We start from the raw sequence: 6,000 nt of genomic DNA, 5'->3' as shown, positions 1-6,000 counted from the left end.
TTTTCTTGACATTGGGCTCTGGGGTGCAGGAGCAGATGTTCCAGTTAGGTGGTCAGCTGAACCCCCAGTGCATGTTCCCAAGCATGCTTGGTACTCATTTGTCTACCCACTAAGGGATGAAAGGCTGAGTCAACCTTGCCCGGCTTGAGGATCGAACCCAGGACCTGTGGCACGGGAGCGCGAAGCACTACCACTCAGCCACCGGGCGTCTAGCTTTAACTTACGATAATTTAAAATCTGTTCTCCTATTTATATCCAATTATGTTAGAGGCCATGTGTCCTTTTCGCTCACACTCACTTGTTTTTTCCTATATTTTAAAAACATGAATGTAATTATAAATGGATGCAGAATTTAACAGAGTATTTATAGTTTGTCTAAGCTAAGAACTCCCCCCGCCACATGGTCTGAGATCGTCTGCTGCTATGGATACAAGAATAGCGTATTTCAGGGAAGGTAGCTAGCCGACCGGCCTGTGGAAGGGTTAGGGAACTGCCCTTGCACCAGAAAGGTTCTGGGATCGAATCCCGGGCAAGGCATGGATGTTCTTTTCTTCTCTGTACTATCTGTCCTTACTGTGGGAGCAACGTTGGCCCACCTAATATGGTGCCCTGTTAATGTCCGAATTGACGAAAAATGTTAACACAGGCGGGCATTGGGGGGGAGGGAAGGTAGCTTCTCTTCACTCTAGGGCTAACACAATAGACTGGGAAAAAAGTCCTCTTACTCTCGCTGAATCTTAGCCAAAATCTGTCCTAAGCAATGACCCCACATCCCTTGAAATAGTTAGACCTCGTTACCATAGTCACCGCCAAGGGTCTTGACAAATGGCCAGGCGAGTTTTTACTTTAGACAAACTATACATTAACTAGTTCATTAAAATTTTTTTAGAAAAAATTGCACGTTGAGACATAAAGGTTTGCCACCCCTGGACTAAACCATCCGTCAGAGAGCAATGAAATTTGGCATACTAATAGTTCGTCGCATGAAGGTTATTGTTCACATTAAAACATTTTATTACAAACCGTTCGAGCGAAAAACGGATTGGAACTTTCTTGCGTCATGTCCACTTAATTACATGTCGGATAATCGAATAACAAGCTTACACGAATGGAACCAAATCATTTTGTATGCAACTAATGTTAAACTTCCCCGTTTAAACTGACATTCTTTGTTTTTTGTCCCCGCCTAATTGCATGAAGAAGAGGTACTGAAATGAAAAAAATTTGTTTATTTTGGTGAAATGCTTCACTAACTAAAATGAAATTTTCGTTTTTCAGTTAAGATAAGGATACAATAGGTGGTCACTTCAAAAGGGTCCTGTTCATTAGTTGGTCTAAACAGGTGTTAGGGGTAAAATTGAAAAAAAAAATCTAATCTTGCAGCTAGTTATACATTGAAGTGAGCGACGAGTGCTTTATACCTCTTTGAATTATAGTTTGTTTACGGTAAGAACTCCCCCCGCCACTAAATCTGAGGCCGTCTGCTGCTAAGGAAACAAGAATAGCGAATTTCAGGGAGGGTAGCTTCTCTTTACTTTAGGACAGTGTTTCCCAAACTTATGACTTTTGTGTACCCTTTCTAAATTTTTCGTAATGCTGTGTACCACTAATAAAAAAATGAGTGTATTTTTTACTATAAAAAAAAATTGCACAAAAGTTAAAAATCACAACTGGCTGTTGACACCACTAATTATTAACTGCAAACTCCGCAAAAAATAGCAAATAGAAAAATACGTAATCGTAAATTTTCATGGCTAGCTTTGTTTTTAAATAGGTTTGTTTGAAATTTTCGTTTATTGCAAGATATTTCGCATAAGGACGCGTACCCTCGCTAAACTGTTCCCGTACCCCTGGGGGTACGCGTACCACACTTTGGGAAACACTGCTTTAGGGCAATATGAAGAAAAATGATTCCCTTTCTCTCCCCCACCCGAGACAAAATATATCCTAAATAGTGACCCACACCCCTATTTGAAATAGTTATACCTTGTTACCATAGTCACCCCCCACAGGTCCAGACGAATAGGGGAGTTCTTACTTTAGACAAATTGTACTTATACTTACACATCATTTAGAATTTTAAAAAGGTACAGAGTGATTTGTTTTGTAGTCAAGATTTGTGGTCCCCTCCTGGTGCGCTATTAGCTTTCATAAGAAAAAATTTCAAAAACGTAACAAATCAGTATACAGTGTGTCTTTATCTTAAGTAAGAATAATTATTGCTTAATCCAGAGAATAACTCTGAGAATGATTGCAAGTTCAGCGAGAAAAGGATGGATTTGAATTAATCGAGGGGGGGGGGGGGGCAATGAATCTGGGAAACGATATATTAAAAAAAATTCCAAACTAAAATAGCTCATTAATTTGGAAATTCTCAAGACGAGGTTAGAAAAAAAAATTTAAAATAAATAATCTGACTATGCGTTTGAGAGGAATACGCAATTATTCATGAAAGTCTTAATAGAAACTGAAAGGGAAAATCTAATTTTGATAAATTGACGAATTAAACGGGTATAAAAATAGTCTTCAATTATAGATTTTTTCGGAAGGGATCAAATAATATTTTAGTACCTATATATTAAACTATTCGATAATATTGATTTATTTTTATATAACTTTAAATGACATTTATATTTTATGATACTAACACAGATACTATTAATCAAAATTGTTTATTGATCATAAAACTAAGTTTATTTAATCAAAACACTATACTTTGCATTAAATACCATTAAAAATAAAATTTCGCAGAAATTTAGGATAGAATATTGCACTATCCTTTTAATCGAATAACCCGCTCAATTGCATAGATTTGGCTGGAACTGATGATATTCCTTTAAGCGGGGTTGACTGGTTAAGCCTTAGCCGTTGTTTCCTCAAAAATCTTAAAGATAACGTCATCGATACTTTATAGCTCTATTTAATAACAATAAAAAAGAGTTATTGCTTGTACTTTATTTAGTTTTTTTCTCTCGCTACGTCATAATTTCAATCAACAACAGTTCCGCAATTGACTGATTGTTGACACGTGCTCAGCAGATCACCGAAGTCGAGCATAACTGGCCGCTGTCAGCGTGCGGGTGAAAAACTACTTGGATCAATCTGTGAAGGGACCGAGGGTGTGAGGTATTGGTTCTCGTTAAATGTTATACGTAAGTACTTGACTTCACGCGCATGTCGTCGGTCTATCGAAGCGAAGGGAGCCTCACCTCGGCAGAGTTCAAAATTGTGATGGCATGTCATCAGATGATTGTCAGGAATGTTTACCAGACCGTTACCAATAGCCCATTGAGCAGCTTTAGTGCGACGTAAACAACAACAATGAAAAAAAAATTTACGTGGTAGCACTATGTCACCAAATTATCTCTAAAGTTATCTGAAATCACGTATTTAATTTGTCACGTCTGTCAAAATGTGTTTCGGTATAAGTAAATAATTTAAAAACAGCGGTAATTAAAATTAAAAAAAAATTCTTTTGCAATGAAAGGCAAAATTAATGGGAAAGTGGTACTAATTTGCTTAGGAAAAACGTAGAAAATTACTTCAGTTTTATTACCCGCTGTCTCTCTTTTCTTTTTCTCTGGCCTTTTAATTCCTAGTAAGAATATATATATTTTTTTGGTATTCTCTCTTTAAAAATAAAAAGTCAAACAGCTGATAAAAAATATTTGTTAGATTACGGAATTATATATTTTACTGAAATATAAAATTCAAAATAATTAGTTTGGAAAAATCTTTTTTTGATTCATATTCAAAAATGTATTAATGATTTTGTAAATTAAAGAAGTTTCAATTATAAATAACTGTTTCGCTAAGATTTAAATAACTGCATATTAGTTAAATTGTTTGGAAGTGAACCGCGTTTGAAATATTTGACTTTTTATGCAGGAAAAGACATGGTGTTTCACGTTATATTTCATCTCACCAAATATTATTAAACTTCTAAATTTATTTCTCACCTATCCTGATATGAATAAATACAAAGAAATAATGAAAACAAATATATTTAATGAAAATTGTGAGTCAAAGTGTTAATGCTGACGCTCAGTTCATTTAAGTAATGTAATAGATGCATATTGAAATACTAAAAAGTAAGCCATTATGTTACAAAAAGCAACATTTATGGAGTTCAGGTACTTATTCGTATAGATTAATCGTAAACAAGCGCCATACTATTATTGTCGCCAATGATGCTTAATTAATATGGGTAATTCCTATTATATAAATTAAAAAAATTACTTATTTACAAAAATTCCAAGTTAATGGTTAATTTCGATATTATGCCTAGTAATGTTGAATACAGTTAATCTCAATTTTAATGGGCTGAACAACAAAAAACAGGTTTTGTTATGTTTTTGCTTATTAATTTTGTCAGTATATACCGTTCAGTTTTGTCCACGATTTCATTGGGTTGTTCAATACCGAGTTATTGTTTTTTTGATTTTATTAATCCTGTTCGAAGAGTGGATATTCAGCTAGTTGAAAATAAAAAAAAGTTGAATTACAGTTCGTTAAAAATAAGTTAACTAACGCTTTTCGTTTCCCGAAACTCTTGTTTTTTTCTCAGGTCAAGAGCTAGCCCTTGTACAATACTTATCAATATTTCAGTCAAATAACTTCTAAACGTACTATTGGACGTATTTTCAAAATTTTAATTAAATATAGTAGCATTAAATTCTAACTTGAGATTCATTTAAACTGAAATAGTTGCAGTGTTATAGTAGTAGCACCTTGGATACATATGTACTATAAAATAGTATCTTTCTCTTGATATACATCTTCAAGAAAGAATAAATAAATGAGATAAATTTTCTTTTGAATATATTTATTTTTAGTGGTAAGAGTACAGCATATGTAAAAAGTATAAAAAAGGAAGAAAAAAAAATTATTCAAGTTGGATCTGAGAATTTGAAGCACGTATATTTGTTTTTGTTCTTACACAATAGACAGAGTATGGTAGCTAGCTTGACTCTATGAAGGTGCTTGCAGATGCAATCATATAAGGTCTATGACCACTATCAGTGGCATCATCCTGAGAAAAAGAGCAGCTAAGTCTTTCTTTATAACTATTGCATAGCTGCCAACCTTAGGAATCAAAAATGAGGAACACTATATGCGACAAAATTATACGCACTAATTACGAGAGTAAGATAAAAATTTAATTATTAAATCATAACATTAATAGACATATATTTAAATAAGTAAATTAGTAAAACAAAACTATAAACACTATCTTTTGTGGGAAACTTATAATATTAATGTTTTATAATTAGGAATACCGGTATAATATATTAAAAACAAACATTACCTACTAATATATAATTATTTATCTCCAAATTATAAAACACTGGTAAATAATAATCTACATCATAAACAAATATTTCTGATGCAAGTGTTTAAATACTACAAAAAAAAAAAATTTCCAAAAATAATAATTTAGTGAAATAATCAGCAACAGACATCTATTGGAATAATATTTTCCAATAAAAAGCTACTAAAAATTACTTTAGCACAATAATCACAGGATGCATGCTTGTGGCGATCAGAAAAAAGGATTGGTTTAAAATCAAAAATTTTATGAAAATTCAGAATTTTTATAAAAATATCAGATTGGATTTAAAAATTAGGAACAAATCCGAAAAATTCTGAACAGTTGGCAGCTATGCTATTGTCTGCTTAGTCAGCTGTAAAATAAAAGCATTTTTCTAGATAAAAAAATAGAAATCGTGTTACTTTAAAATTCTACAGTGGATCAGAATCCAATCAAAGACTTCAGTTACATTAATAACTGACAACCGTGCCGGAAAATAAAGAGCTTAATTATTTTTATGAATTTAAAAAATATACAATTATATTTAATACATATAGCAAAATCAATGACTGAAATGTTATCTTGTTACGGTACAGAGATATTCTTCAAACTAAATGAGACTCTGCATAAACCATTGTAGAAAATCAAGTCCTGGTAAATATATCTCACAGAAAAGCTTTAAGCAGACA

This window comes from Parasteatoda tepidariorum, chromosome 6, assembly GCF_982258835.1.
Source record: "Parasteatoda tepidariorum strain Cologne lab strain chromosome 6, Ptep-v5.0, whole genome shotgun sequence".
Lineage (NCBI taxonomy): Eukaryota > Metazoa > Arthropoda > Arachnida > Araneae > Theridiidae > Parasteatoda > Parasteatoda tepidariorum.
The sequence above is the reverse complement of the archived record's forward strand: the minus strand, read 5'-3'. Positions refer to the sequence as shown.